Source organism: Ranitomeya imitator, chromosome 2 (genome assembly GCF_032444005.1).
Source record: "Ranitomeya imitator isolate aRanImi1 chromosome 2, aRanImi1.pri, whole genome shotgun sequence".
NCBI lineage: Eukaryota > Metazoa > Chordata > Amphibia > Anura > Dendrobatidae > Ranitomeya > Ranitomeya imitator.
The window spans coordinates 765,659,561-765,676,267 of NC_091283.1; the positions used below are offsets into that span (position 1 = coordinate 765,659,561).

The window sequence follows — 16,707 nt, forward strand, 5'->3', positions numbered from 1 at the left end:
GCAATCCGTCACAATGCGTCGTTTTGCAGAAAAAACGCATCCTGCAAAAGTGCTTGCAGGATGCGTTTTTTCCCCATAGACTTGTATTGACGACGCATTTGCGACGGATTGCCACACGTCGCATCCGTCGAGCGACGGATGCGTCGTGCTTCTGCGGACCATCGGGAGCAAAAAACGCTACATGTAACGTTTTTTGCTCCTGACGGACCGCTTTTTCCGACCGCACATGCGCGGCCGGAACTCCGCTCCCACCTCCCCGCACCTTACAATGGGGCAGCGGATGCGCCGGAGAAATGCATCCGCTGCCTCTATTGTGCAATGCGCTAAACGCTAGCATCGGAATCTCTCCCCGACGCATTGCGACGGGGAGATTCCGACGCTAGTGTGAAAGTAGCCTAACCCTTATAACTTCCTAACAAAATAAAACTTTGGTTCCAAAATTGTACTGATGTAAAGTAGACATGTGGGAAATGTTACTTAAGTATTTTGTGTGACATATCTCTGTGATTTAAGGGCATGAAAATTCAAAGTGGGAAAAATGCAAAGTTTTCGCCAAATTTCCATTTTTTGCACAAATAAACGCAAGTTATATCAAGGAAATTTTACCACTAGTATGAAGTGCAATATGTCACGAGAAAACAGTCTCAGAATCACCAGGATCCATGAAAGCATTCCAGAATTAATACCTCATAAAGGGATAGTGATTAGAATTGTAAAAATTGACCCGGTCATTAACTTGGAAACCACCTTCGGGGTTAACATAAATAAACACCTGAAATAGATCACTCTGTTTGTAATGAATCTATATAATATTTAGTTTCACTTTTTGCATTGAAGAACTGAAATAAATTAACTTTTTGATGATATTGTAATTATGTGAGAACCACTTGTAGATAACCGCAAGTTATATAATTAGTGCCGTGTGTGTAGTTTTTTTTATTGTACTTGTAATAAATAAATGAAAAAACGAAGTGGAGTCCATCCTATTTGTGATAACCAGCCAAGGTAAAGCAGACAGTCTATGTTATCAGACTGGGAATGTCTCTGGTTATTGGGTACTTCCCAGCATAAAAATACCAGCCCGCAGCCGCCTCAGAACTGGTGCCTTCATTAGATGTGCCAATTCTGCCTCTTAGCTCGGCTCTTCCTGATTGTTCTGTTGTAGTGCCAATTGGGTTAATCTTTGATGGGGTTGATGACAGCTGTGATTTGTCAAAAGATCCAGAAAATTACATCTGGCCATCACAGGAAATTCAGTAATTGGGACAAGTGATGTGAAGATCTAAAAAAAAAACACACCTCCACAAAAAGCAACAAAATGGCACATCTGGAAAAGCTGCTTGCCTTATTCAAGAAAGGCCCAAATTGTGGGATAACAGGGATGCTGGCTATGTGGACCATAGTCGCTGGTAGGCATTGTGGGTGTATATATGCATGCAGCCAACAGTAGCCTCAATTTGGTGACAGCTCACAACATATTCAGTCAATCATAATGTACTGTATTTACTTAAATCACCTCGACGCTATGTGCCCACGTTGCAGAAATGCCTCGGAAATGTCCGCAGCATGCGTTTTCCTGCAAAAACACAAACGTTTTGCAAGCGTTTTTAGCTTGCAGAATGCTTGTGTTTTCCAAGCGATTTGAAGCATCGCTTGGAAAAGTGATTGACAGGTTGGTCACACTTGTCAAGCATAGTGCTTGACAAGTGTGACCAAATTTTTACTATTGATGCTGCCTATGCAGCATCAATAGTAAAAGTTAGAATGTTAGAAATAATTTAAAAAAATTAAAAATATGGTTATTCTCACCTTCAGACGGCCCCCGATCTCCTCAGCGGTGCCCTTGGTATTTTTTATTCCCAGGGATGTTTTGCGCAAAGGACCTTTGTGACATCACGGTCGCGTGACAGCGACGTCATCCCAGGTGATTCGCGCATGCGTATTTTTGCAGTATGTGGCTGCTGACGCACATCGTAGATTTTTTGTGGCGGCAAATTTCTGCCGCCATACGCATGCAGATGCATGCGGAAGGAGTGCGCCAAATAAACACATTACAGTCTATAGGAACGCATGCGTACGCATGCGTTCTTATGAGTAAACATGTCTAGGAACTTGTTTTAAGCCACACCCCAAACAAACCTTATAAAGAAGGTGTGGGCAGTGGAAGTCCATTACTCCCAAGACTCTGGAAGCAGTACAAGCATTGCAGCATCAAGTTTGGAAGACTATCAAAATGTAAGTATACAAGCTATATGTCTGCCTGTCAGTTTTTCTCCCTGCAGTCTGTAATCATTTCTGTCTCTCTTGCAGCATTCCTCATCATGTCCTCCAGAGCTCACACACCGGACAGGAGACTGAAGTGAGTACATTTGCTTCTGTTTGGTAAGTATTCACTGTTACTCTTACACATGTGGCAAAATATTTATTTTTATTTTTACAGAACCCTTCCAGGCCCAAGCTCTGGTGGCAAGATGGCGTGTAAGTATAATTGACTGCTTTTATTTATTCTTGACTGTTGTTGGTATTCTTGACTGTTTTTATTTATTCTTGACTGCTTTTGGGACTCTTGACTTTTTTTTTTTTTACTTTTTTGTTTTAAGTGTTTTATCTTTCCAACATTAATGTATTTTTTTCATTTCTAGGTTCCATAATGGGAGGAGGACTTGATAGACAATGACCTCCTCATCACCTTGGTGCAGGAGCGAGTTGCGTTGTGGGACACCCGGGAGCAGGAGCACTCGGACGTTGTGGTGATTCAGCGGCTGTGGAATGAGGTGGCCCAAGCACTGATGGATGACTGAGACAATGCCACGTCACGAGTCAGAAAGACTTTTCGTAAGCATTGCAGTGTGGTCTGATGCAGCAGTGAACCTGAAGGCCGGGATCACACAACCATGTGTGATGCAATAAACTCCTGCGAGTTTCTCGCATCACACACAGTTGTGTGATCCTGGCCTAAAGTGTGCAATGTTTAGCTATTTTTTTTCCCTATTCACAGTGATCAAAGTCAAAACCCGTTGGCGTTCGATGAAGGATTGCTTCAACAAGGACCTGAGACAGGAGATCCAAGTTCGCAGTGGTGCTGCAGCAAGGATAGGGAAATACAAGTACCACCGGCTGCTGGGTTTCCTGAGGCCTGTGCTTGCTCAGAGAACGTAAGTATTTTTGTGTTGTATTCCATTATGTTGTATTCACTAATCTGAATTTTTCTATTCCAGAGGAGTTGGCGCTTTTACAATTGTTATTTTTTTACAGTAATGTTTTACTTTTCTTTTCTTTTCACAGAACCTGTATCAGCACCCTCGAACCTGGATCGTCCTCTGGAGCGGTCACTCATCAAACTGCCACGGACCAGTCCCAGCCATCCACCAGCGAAGCAGCAAGTGGGCCGGCGTCACAGGCTGGAGAACAGGCAGCTGGTCCTTCAGGTGTTTCCCTGTCCTAGTCCTTTGCCTCTTTTTTTGGGCTCTACCCGCCAGCGGCAGAAGGCCTCAGACAGGTCACTCATGCCCGAGTTTATTCACTTGAGCTCGGTCTTCCAGAATGGCTTAAAGGCGCTGGGAGATAGACTGGAAAGTGGTCTGACCCATATTAACACACTTTTCCAGGATGTCAACCAATGCCTTAACCATCTTGAAGTCGACCTCCAGAGACCAGCACACCATTTTTTTAATCAAATAGACCAGGGCATGTCAGAACACATTACGCCTGAACTCCAGCTCAACGTGATGCAGGCCTGCAACGCTGCTTACGTTCACGCTATGCAGCACACTCGATACTTCCACCAGACACAGGTGGAATTTCCACTGGTGCCACCCATTACACACTTAACATCAATACCGAGTTCTGCTGCATACCACTGCACGGACACCACCATGCCCAGTCCTGCCGCACACCACTACACCGCCACCACCATGCCGGGTGCTGCTGCAATCCACTCAACCACCACTATGCCGAGTCCTTCTCCTGCACGGCTGACTACCGCCACCATCAGTAGGCCGCCAGAAGATCCTGCACAGCTGACCACTGCCACCACCAGTAGGCCACCTGAAGAACCTGCACGGCTGTCCACCGCCACCACTACTAGGCCTTCAGAAGAATCTGCACGGCTGTCCACCGCCACCACCAGGCCGGGTCCAGTTCATACACGCCCTGCTGACCCCACCACTCCCAAGGAGACACAAAAAAGGAGGATGTCGCATAAAACTGGACTGAAAGCAAAAAGGACTAAAGGCAGTAAAAGTGTTATACTACCTCCACCCTCACCGCCCAATATGTCTGTGTTGTCCAGTTTTTGTCTCCCTTCCAATGTGTCTCTCCCATCCCATGCTTCCACTCCTAACGTGTATACTTCCATCCTTTACCTCCCAGACCCCACAAGTTTAGTTACTCCTTCCCCTGGAACCCCTTTCTTCACCCACCTGTAGCCAATCCTCCCAGCTTCACACCCCCAGGTCCATAACATTTACCCCTCATTGGTTGGTAAAAGTTATTTTTTTTTTTTGTAAATAAATTTGTGTTGTTTTCCCCCAATCACTGCTTGATCTTTGCCTCTTTCATCGACGGCAACACACACCGTGCACTGTCAACACACATGTCACCGTGTACACACACTGTGGTTTTGCCACCTCATAGCTCCATGACACACAATCTACTGCTCTTTTTTATTTGCTTTACACAAAAAGCTTTGCTTTTGTGTGTGCAATGGTACTATGAGGTGGCAAAAATGCAATGAGGACTGAAAATCCTCAAAAAATATATATTATTACTGCAAAAAAGATCAGGGGTCAACAATGCTCACCTGCGCAGGTGTCAGCACTAGTGCACTCAGGATGCAGTGTTTTCTGCATCCTGAGTGCACTAGTTCTGACACACAAGCAGGTGAGTAAAGATATGAGGTGGATTAGCTCCATCATCTCTTCAGTCTGCATTAATATATAGAAATGCAGACTGAAGAGACGATGGAGCTAATCCAATGTCACCTACCATAGCGCTGACCTCAGAGAGAAGAGGTGTAGTGTAAAACATGGGTTACATAACCCAATTTGGTTATAATCCAATCCCTGTCTCATGCAATGGATCCCAATTGTATCTCAATCCAAGCGGATTTTATAAAAAACTGTTGTTGTGAACCGGTGATCACCTTATTAAACTTTAAAAAAAATATTCTAATATAGAGGGCACTTGGAACAGATGTTTAACTAGAGGTCTTTTATTGTCAGCAAACATTAAAATACATTTTAATAATTACAGGTACATAACAATACACAAGACTACAAGAACACTAAACCATGTCATCTTGCCAGGACAGACATCCACTCTCTGAAACAAAGTAGTACACAAATGTATGCCTCATTTGGGCAAATTCAACTGTTGTCCTGAGAGGGTTATGATAGTAATCTGGAAATGGGTTACAAACAGGCTCATCAAGTTCAATGTTGGGTCTCTCTTTAGCCATTATATAGTTGTGCAGAACCACACACACTTTGACCACCTTATCGACTCAATTTTCAGATGAATGGCTGTCCCTAAAATGCGCCATTTTGAGACAAGGATGCCAAAGGCACACTCAACATTTCTTCGTGCCCTGGTCAGTTTGTAATTAAAAATCCTTTTTGTGTGGTTCAAGTCCTGGCTGGAGTATGGTTTCAGGAGGTTTCCACGCATCTGAAAGGTCTCATCCCCAACCACAACAAATGGCATTGGCAAGCCTTGAGCGTTGGGAAGAGGTTGTGGCAGGGGGAAATTAAAATGATTCCCATACAACCGTTGGCCCATGTCCGAGTTTTAAGATGTCTGGGAGTTATTATTACCACGGCCAAAAGATCTAATGTCCATGGCGACAAACCTACAGTCCGCAGCTGTAATTGCCATGAGAACTATGGAAAAATATTTTTTTACAATTAAATTACTCGGATTCAGTTCCAGCCGGTTTGGTAATCCTGATATGTTTTCCATCTACTGCTCCCAAACAGTTGGGGAAATTGCAAACTTCAAAAAATTGGTCTGCTGTTTGCTGCCAGATTTCCGTGGTCGGTAGGGGGATAAATTCCGCACAGAGAACATCCCACAAAGCCCGGCAGGTGTATGCGATAATCCCAGAGTGTGTGGAAATTCCTATCCGGAACTGGAAATGGAGCGATGATAGGTTCTCTCGATTAGCCAGGAATCTGCCGAAAAGAGAAAGAAAAAACTAAATCAGAAGAATAATTTTTATGACTGGGGTTTTGCAAAACAGAGAAAGAAAGAAAAAAAAAAGAGAAAGAACGGCTTTTAGAACAATAATATTTAGGACAGTATTTAAGCAAAACAAAAAAAGGGAACAAAATTAAGTACATTGCAGAACAATAATAATTATGTCAGGCGTCAATGTTTAAATATTACGTACCTTAGTGTCACCAGCAGACGTTCCTCAGCAGTAATCGCTCTACGGAGCTGGGTGTCCTGCCTGCTGATGGTTCCTTGTACACGGTTCCATAAAGCTGTCTTGAGACATCCTCGGGTACTCGAAATATTTCTCTGGGTTTTCACGGAGCTCACTGAATAAGGAGTTGTAGGCTCCACGGCTCTGTTCAAGAATCGGGTGCTGCCAAAAGCGCCGACGCCGTCTTCTCTGTTTTTCTCTTTTCCGCATTTGCTCACAAGCAAATGCAAAGGAAAGAGACAAGTTGACATCCAAATCCAAATTCCGATAGTAACTCTCCATGCGAAAATTCATCTTGACACAGGATACAGGAGCAAAATGTGAGGATTTCATATGTACAAGGGATTATATAGAGAAGTCCCATGTGCCACGCCCATATGGCGTGGCTTGTTTCAAGGAAATTCTTCTTGAAAATTTTTCTCCTATCAAACGCTTGCGCATAAAAAACGCGAACGCATGCAAAAACGCGTGCAAATGTTACGTTTTTTATCATGCGTAAGTTGATGAGTGTAAAAAACGCAGCGTTATCATGTTTTGCAATGTATTGCGGTTGCGGACGAGACGCTGCGAACTCAACCGCAAATGTGAACCTAGCCTAAGCTCACATTTTAATATTGTTTGTGAAGGGGATTTAACATGCATAACTAGGGCAAACCAACAGAAGACTTTGGCCAGGAAGTTGGGCCCTCTGTCTTCCCCCAACCTAAACCATACTTTTCACTTACTTCGACAGGCAAAGGATCACATTGTCGCTGGCTAACATGAGGGACTCGGTGTGACGCTGTAAGAATCTGGCTGCACTCGGATGTCACCCGAGTGCAGTCCTATTAGAGCATGTAGATTCAAACAGTGAAAAACGGAGAGTGGACCCACTGGACCGTGATGACGAACCCCTCTCGGACGAGCTGACCAGGTGGACCGCCCCCTATACAGGGAGAGTTAGGGGCAGGCCCGTGAGGGACTATCGCCACGGAAGCTGGAGGGTCGACTGAGATCAGATGGGTACACAGCAGGCACAAAGGGAAAGAGGGAACAGAAAGGAACTACTGAGACAAGGGAGAAGATGGGAACGCTACGGAGGCACGGAGGCTGGCAGGACAATATGGAGACACTGAGGCTGACGGGAGCAAGGAAAAGATATAGGAGCCGGGCAGGTACCGCAGAGGAAAAGGAACTGAAGGAACAAGGCAGGAACACAGGAAACAGGCAGGCACTGCAGAGGGCGGAGGAGACCCAAAGTCAGAGAGCTAGGAACGCACAGAGACCACAGGTGGCCAGAAGCACTTGTAAACACAAATGAACATCAGGCACAGAGAAGCAGCAGGAAGCAGTTTACATAGCAGCATGGGAGCTACTTCCGGGTTAAGCCCCCGTCACACATAGCGAGATCGCTAGCGAGATCGCTGCTGAGTCACAAGTTTTGTGACGTAACAGTGATCTCAGTAGCGATCTCGCTTTGTGTGACACGTAGCAGCGACCTGGCCCCTGCTGTGAGATCGCTGGTCGTGTCGGAATGGCCTGGGCCGTTTTTTGATCGTTGAGGTCCTGCTGGGTAGCACACATCGCTGTGTTTGACACCTTACCAACGACCTCTTTGACAGGACGTCCCATTGAATCGTCATGAAATAGCATCGTTGTACAGGTCGCTACAGGTCGCCGCATCGCTACTGCGTCGTCGGGGAGATCGCACTGTTTGACATCTCACCAGCGATCACATAGCGACGCAGCAGCGATCCCTGACAGGTCGTATCGTTGTCGGGATCGCTGCTGCGTCGCTAAGTGTGACGGGGCCTTTACAGTCCTCCAGGATGACGGAGAGGACAGGAAAGAGCGCCAACAGAGGAATCAGATGTGCGCACGCGCAGAGCTGAATGCGACGCGCGCGCGCACCCGGCGAGCTGCAGTGGGGAGAGGCGGCGGCAGCAACGGCATGACAGTACCCCCATCTTTACGCCCCTCCTTTTTAAGACTAGAAAGAAACCGGGACAAAATACGAGGAGCCCGAATGTTCTCTCGAGGCTCCCAGGACCTCTCCTCAGGACCAAAACCCTTCCAGTCAACCAAAAACAAAGTTCTCCCTCTAAGTTTTTTCATGGCTAAAATGTCCCTAACTTCAAAGACATCATCCTCGGAAACAGGCGAAGGAGAACAAAGGTTAGAAGAATGAAACTGATTAAAAACTACAGGTTTAAGGAGAGACACATGAAAAGAATTAGAAATACGCAGAGAGGCGGGCAACTTAAGTTTGTAAGAAACGTCATTAATACGAGACAAAACTTCGAATGGACCGATATAGCGAGGACCCAGCTTATGTGAAGGGATTTTGAGACGGATAAATTTAGAAGAAACCCAAACCTTGTCCCCAGGATGGAATATAGGAGAATCAAGACGTCTTTTGTCTGCATGTCTCTTCATCCTAACTTGAGCCAACTCAAGGGCGGACTTGGTCTCCTGCCAGACCCTGGAGAACTCCCTAGACAGAAGATCAGCCGCTGGTACAGTAGAGACAGGAGGAACCGGAAGAGGAAGACCAGGATGTTGACCGTAGATGATAAAAAATGGAGATTTGTTAGTGGCTTCGCTGGGATGGTTATTGTAAGAAAACTCAGCCCATGGCAGTAAGTCAGACCAATCATTCTGATGAGAATTGGAAAAATGAGGGAGATAAGTTACCAAGGTCTGATTAGTACGTTCCACCTGGCCATTGGACTGTGGATGGTAGGCTGAAGAAAAATCAAGCGAAATGTTCATAGATTTGCAGAGGGCTCTCCAGAAGCGGGCGGTGAATTGAACACCTCGGTCAGAAACAATATGTAAAGGAAGACCATGAAGACGAAAAATATGGTGAACAAAAATCTTTGCCAATTCGGGAGCAGAAGGTAAACCTGGGAGAGCGATGAAATGAGCCATCTTGGAGAAACGGTCCATGACCACGAAGATGATGGTGGAACCAGAAGAATGAGGCAGATCAGTGATGAAATCCATAGATAAATGTTGCCACGGAGTGGAAGGTACTGGCAAAGGATGTAAAAGCCCAGAAGGTAGTTGCCTGGGAATCTTATTCTTGGCACAGGAAGGACAAGAGGCGACAAAACTTTGGACATCCTTAGACAACGTTGGCCACCAATAAAAACGAGAGATCAAACGAAAGGTTTTTTTGAAACCAACATGTCCAGCCAGTTTGGAGGCGTGACCCCAAAGTAAGACACGTCTCCTGTTCCCTTCAGCGACAAAGGTCTTACCCGGAGGCAACGAAGTGAGAGAGACTGGAGCAACTGTGATGACTCTGGCAGGATCAATGATGTGTGCAGGCTCGTCCTCCAAATCCACCACCTGGAATGACCTAGACAGAGCGTCGGCTTTGGAGTTTTTATTTCCTGGCAAGAAACAAAGTTCGAAGTCAAACCTGGCGAAAAACAAGGCCCACCTGGCCTGCCGAGGATTAAGTCTTTGCGCAGAACGAATATACGCCAGATTCTTGTGATCGCTGTAGATTATAAAACGATGTAAAGCCCCTTCTAAGAGGTACCGCCACTCCTCTAATGCCAACCTGATTGCCAAAAGTTCTTTATCACCGATGGAATAATTTTTTTCTGAGGAGGAGAAGATCTTTGAGAAAAAACCACAGGGCACAAGACGACCAGAAGAGGATTTCTGCGAGAGCACAGCTCCAGCTCCAATTGCAGAAGCATCTACTTCAAGGATGAAGGGTTTATTGGCCACTGGACGATGAAGAATAGGAGCTGAGGCAAAGGTTTGCTTGATGGACCGGAAAGCCTCTTCGGCCTCAGACGACCACAGATGAGGATTGGCACCCTTCCGAATCATAGAGGAGATTGGAGCTGAAAGAGAGGAAAAGTGAGGTATAAACTGCCGATAGTAGTTAGCAAATCCAAGAAATCGCTGAATTGCTTTCACTCCAAGAGGACGCGGCCAGTTGAGCACGGCAGAAACTTTTCCCGGATCCATACACAAACCAGCGTCGGAAATGATGAAACCCAAGAAGGGTAGAGATGACTGTTCGAAGACACATTTTTCCAGTTTTGCGTACAGCCGATTCTCTCTCAAACGCTGAAGTACTTGCCGTACATCTCTTCTGTGAGTAGACAGATCTGGAGAAAACACAAGGATATCGTCCAAGTACACTACAACACAGGTGTAAAGTAGATCCCGAAAAACATCATTTACGAACTCCTGGAAGACTGCGGGTGCATTGCATAAACCGAATGGCATAACCAAATATTCATAATGACCATCTCTGGTATTAAACGCAGTCTTCCACTCGTCACCAGAACGGATACGGATCAAATTATAAGCTCCTCTGAGATCCAATTTGGTAAAGATTCGTGCTCCACGTAGACGATCAAAGAGTTCTGGTATGAGAGGAAGTGGGTACTTGTTTTTGATCGTGATGGTGTTGAGACCCCAGTAGTCTATACATGGGCGAAGAGAACCGTCCTTCTTTTTAACGAAGAAGAACCCAGCTCCTGCAGGTGAGGAAGACTTTCGAATGAAGCCTCTGGCCAGATTCTCTTGAATATATTCGGACATGGCTTGAGTCTCGGTAGGAGACAATGGGTAAATACGACCCCTAGGTGGAGTAGAACCAGGAACAAGGTCTATCGGGCAGTCATAAGAGCGGTGCGGCGGCAAAATCTCCGCTTCCTTCTTGTTAAAGACGTCCGAGAAAGCGCAATAGGCTGGAGGAATTCCCACAGATTCCGAAGCAGACCGAGAGGAGGACGCAGGCTTGACGGGAAGCAGGCACCTGTTCAGACAAGACTGTCCCCACCGTAGAACATCTCCAGTATGCCAGTCCAGCGTGGGTTCGTGATCTCTCAACCAAGGAAGACCCAAAAGGAAAGAATGAGACAAAGAAGGTAAAACATAAAAGGCCAGTTTCTCACGATGAAGAGCTCCAATCTGAAGTTCGATTTCCTCCGTAACCAAGTTGACGGTCTCCCGCAAAGGCTGACCATCGACGGAAGCTATTTGTCTAGGAGTCTCCAAGGGTCTAACAGGTATCCCAAGCCTGTTAACAACCTCGAGCTGAACAAAGTTCCCAGCCGCTCCTGAATCAACATAAGCCTCCAGAGAAAAGTGACGGGAACCTAAATGTAGAATAACAGACAAAACCAGAGGCGGAGAGGAATCATAACCACCTAGGAAGGCCTCTCTTACCTGTCCTAGGTGGATGCGTTTCCCGGCTTCTGAGGACAAGCGCGTAAGAGATGAGAGGCACTGCCGCAGTAAAAACAAAGACCTTGTGCGAGTCTCTCCTTGCAGCGTTGCTCAGAAGACTTAAGGCGATCGACCTGCATGGGTTCAGGAGAAGATGAAGAAGCCACCGGGGCTGCTTGAGAAAAAGAAGTCTCTCGAGCAACAGTGGTCTGGCGAAGAGGTCTCCTCTCTCTGGCAAGCTCACGAGTGCGCTCCTGAAAGCGCAGATCAATGCGTATGGCCAAGGAGATAAGATCATCCAAAGAGGTGGGAGTGTCCTGTCCCGCCAACTCATCCTTAATCCGTGAAGACAAACCACGCCAAAACGCTCCAACCAAAGCCTCATTGTTCCACCCAAGGTCTGAGGACAGAGTCCGGAAACGGATGGCGTACTGGGCTACTGAGAGAGTACCCTGGTAAAGGTTAAAGAGGGACTCAGTGGTAGAGACCAGACGACCAGGTTCATCAAAAACCTTACGGAAGGTATCCAGGAACGGATTGAGTTGGGAGACCAAAGGATCATCACGCTCCCAGAGGGGATTAACCCACGCCAAAGCCTCACCCTCCAAATGGGATACTATAAAAGCAACCTTAGCTCGGTCGGTAGGATAAAGTAACGGAGACAATTCAAAATGCAACTGGCATTGATTAAGAAAGCCGCGGCACGCTTTAGAATCCCCACCATACCGAGGAGGTCTAGCAAGTTGGGGCGAGGGTTGTGGCGCAGAGACAGGAGTGGAAACAGAGGCCACATTCTGGAGTGAGAGAAGCCGATCATTAATGGAGGCCATAAAATTCAAAATATGGGACCGAGTGTCCCGTTGTTGACCTAGCTCCTGCTGAAGGGCAACCAACTGTGGAGCAATAACAGGATCAGAAGGCTGTAAAGCCGCTAGGCGAGACTCCATATTCTTTAAAAATGACATGATCCTAGTCTGGTTTTCACGCAAAAAGAGTAAGTCCTTTTGAGTGGCAGAGACTCCAGCGGGGTCCATGGCCTGATGTTACTGTGACGCTGTAAGAATCTGGCTGCACTCGGATGTCACCCGAGTGCAGTCCTATTAGAGCATGTAGATTCAAACAGTGAAAAACAGAGAGTGGACCCACTGGACCGTGATGACGAACCCCTCTCGGACGAGCTGACCAGGTGGACCGCCCCCTATACAGGGAGAGTTAGGGGCAGGCCCGTGAGGGACTATCGCCACGGAAGCTGGAGGGTCGACTGAGATCAGATGGGTACACAGCAGGCACAACGGGAAAGAGGGAACAGAAAGGAACTACTGAGACAAGGGAGAAGATGGGAACGCTACGGAGGCACGGAGGCTGGCAGGACAATATGGAGACACTGAGGCTGACGGGAGCAAGGAAAAGATATAGGAGCCGGGCAGGTACTGCAGAGGAAAAGGAACTGAAGGAACAAGGCAGGAACACAGGAATCAGGCAGGCACTGCAGAGGGCAGAGGAGACCCAAAGTCAGAGAGCTAGGAACGCACAGAGACCACAGGTGGCCAGAAGCACTTGTAAACACAAATGAACATCAGGCACAGAGAAGCAGCAGGAAGCAGTTTACATAGCAGCATGGGAGCTACTTCCGGGTTACAGTCGTCCAGGATGACGGAGAGGACAGGAAAGAGCACCAACAGAGGAATCAGATGTGCGCACGCGCAGAGCTGAATGCGACGCGCGCGCGCACCCGGCGAGCTGCAGTGGGGAGAGGCGGCGGCAGCAACGGCATGACACTCGGCCTAGATCTGGCAATGGCTCACCATGTTCAACCACAGTAAACCATTGATTCTGGGAAGTTTAGTTAGGAAGTATCTCACACACCTTGTTACCTACATTGTAAGATTGATCTATTATTTGGTGGGTAGTAGTGATGAGCGATTGTACTCAGCTCAGTGGATTCCCTTCAGTTACCTTCATTTTTCAACTCCCAAAACGGCACACACACATTGCAATATTTGCCAGCCAAGCTTGTACTTGAAAGTGCAGTGACAGTGGACCAGCTCGAAGCTCCTCCAGCATACAGTCTACTGTCTGTAGGCACATTTGATAAAAATCATAATGGCTGCGTAGACCCAAATTCAGCTGCAGTAAGTGGCCTTTTTGGGCCCATTTCATGATGTGAGAATGGACCCATAATTATTGACTCAATTAATTCAAATGTTAGGTACCAAAGAAAAATCTAATTCACCGAAAAGCACCAAATTATAAAACTTAAATTTTAATACACTAATAAAATATGAATAATAGCACAATATATTTTACCCCAACACAAAGGAACAGCTGTGTTAACCCCTTAAAGACCGCCGATAGTCATTTTAACGGCAGCAGTTAAGGGTAATTATTACTCAGCGCCTCTTTTTAACGGCGCTGAGAAATAAGGATATGTCGCCCTCCAGTGTCGGAAATTTTCCGGGGTTTTGGTTTTTACCGACCCCAAGATAGTAATTGTCAATAGAAGGAAACTCTGGATGTCCTCTGCCACACTCTGCTTATATCCTAAGGTTCCAGGCAGTGCTTGTGATGATACACCACATGTGCATATGCAGTTTTACAATGATTCACTTCCTATACAGGACTAAAAAGAGGCGATGAGGGTTTAATCCAGCATTTTTTGAAAAATGATGGTGACTATAAAAATGTGTTTTTATTAGCAAAGCTTACTTCATTAAAAAATATATTGTCAAATTAAACGGAGGAAAAACGCGTATTTAAAACTCACGCGTTTTGGCCTATAGAGAGTCCTTATCTGAAACGCATAAGATTGTGCTTCTTTCGTCTCCTTTCTCCATTATCCGCTCAAGGTTACCGGTCTAGATGAGTCCATGCATCGACATTCAGGATATTTTGGCATTTCTTTCAGTGCAGTGGTAAACTGACCCCCCCCCTTTTTTTTCATATTTGACTTCCTATACAGGTTGCAGGGTGGGCCATGATGACCACTGACTTGGGCTTCAGAATAAAGACAGGTTGCAGTCTTGTTAAAAGCTGTATTTTCAAATTTCGTCCGAAAAGCTACTTTAACTTTTTCTCAGTTGTAACTGATTAAGAAATAATTTCATCAGAATCTTTGCAATTGTTATCGGTATAATATTTTTAATATTGCAAATATTAACCAATATGTGAACCTTTAATAATCAGAGTGCAAATAGTAAAATGAAATAATGGTACAAATAGACACTCGCACGACCAGTATATTTCTATTCATTTGATAAAAGATAAATAATTTAAATAGTTTGGGCAAATAGACAATCACATGACAAGCTTATTTCTATTAATTTTATAAGAAAATAAAAAGAAATTAATTAATAAAATAAAAGAACTGTTACTATATGTAACATATGTACATAAAAGCGGACTCATTTTTCTCTCGCCCTACAATGTGATGACTTTACTGTTGCTGAGGGTTAACAGTTAACAGCCCTGTCTGTAAAGAAACACTAGAAGTTGTGCCATATGGATGCCTTCATCACAGTACGCATTTGTGTGGAGGGGGAGGGCGACAGCCAGGCTATAAAAATAACTCATTTCATTTACTTTGATCCTTTGTTAAATTTACAAACAATTCTCCCAAATTGAACTCGTCTAGATACATACAGAATATTGATTTACAACAACTGTAGAAAAAAAATCATGCAGTGTTTTTGTTTTCACCTGGAATTACACTGTCATGTTCCATAGGACTATGAAGAACCATAGCACATTCTCAAAAAAATGTCAGAAATCATATAAAATTTTTCGTATCAATGTGCAATTACATAAATATAAAAGCAGCAAAGAACAAAATAATAAACAATTCGTAAGTCTTAATCTGGAATTAGTACCTTCCCAGCAGTATTTTGTGCTTGTCAGTTATAGTTTAACATTTAGTATGTTTTGGGTATTTAGAAGTCAGTGCCGTATGTATTTATTGGGGCAAAATTTTCATTTCATAGATCAAATCTCTACTATAATGTGAAATACCCGGCTGCTCTTGGTAGACAAGTCCCAGTACTCTTAACACAACAACTCTTAACAATATGTAACATTATTGATTGCGTTTTCGATATATGAACCATTAATTACAAAATACACATACGCCCAAAGGCAACACTCATGTCTCAATCATTCACCCGAAGATCTCCAAAAAAAACGATATGTAGACTCTTACAAAACAAATGACGCAGGAAGACTTTTTACAACCTTATCATCTATCCCCACAACTTTAGGGAATGACTTGTAGTATCTAAAATTTCTAGGAATAGTTTCCTCAAGTCTTATAATAAGAATAAAACACCAAAATCTAAATTGTAGAGTGTGAGTAAATGCTGAGTAAAGCAGATCTTATATGTAATACATACAAAATGACACCTTACCAGACAGTGACACACTAGTCATCCACCATCTGCTCTTCCTCTCTCTTTCATGGTTCTTGGTCTCGTGCCTTCCTCTGTCAGGACAGTAATGGCCGCTTTCTTTTTTTTTTGCCTTTTTAGCAAGCTAATTATAGGTGCCCTCCTCATCCTGCTGTGGAAAAAAAACATAATGTCATGCCAAGAGTTGAAGTGTACGCACCACTTGTCGGGCTGTGGACGCAGCCTGCAAACGGAGATTTAGACAAATTTAGGCAAAGGCTACTGGTTGGATGAGTCAGACACAAGATAATTAAAATAAATCAAATGTATTTCTTATGGTGTTATCCCAAACTTTTATTCTTTGATAGACGACCAATTATTTCCTATTAGAAGTAAAAACAAAAAAGATAATCTAAAATAAGGTTTAATAAATTAAATAAATAGATTGTAAGTCGGTGATGGCAAGGTCATGTTCTCTGACTCTGTAATAGTCTTTTATTGTTAGCTCTATTTTATTTGCATTTTCCCGAACTTTATACCTTATTTATGTACATTAATCCTCATAAAATAGTAATAATAATAATAATAAAAATGCAAATGCCTAAAATAAAGATCTGTATGAGTCAAGTTAACTTAAAAAAAATATGATAAGGGATTGAAGGAGATTAGACAAAAAAAAACTCCTAGGTAGGTAGTAGTTATCCACAAGTAGAGCAGAGTAGTCTA

At 44.6% G+C, this 16,707-nt stretch overlaps 1 protein-coding gene across 1 annotated transcript in view; it reads right to left on the reverse strand.

The window, feature by feature from the left end:
• The window catches only part of MYPN (myopalladin), a 288,939-nt gene extending 272,847 nt beyond the window's left edge, over positions 1 to 16,092 (reverse strand). Inside the window, exon 1 of the mRNA XM_069753441.1 lies at positions 16,003 to 16,092. The gene's annotated coding sequence lies outside the window, so the exon portion shown is untranslated. The remainder of the gene's footprint in view (positions 1 to 16,002) is intronic.
• Positions 16,093 to 16,707: the final 615 nt, after the last annotated feature.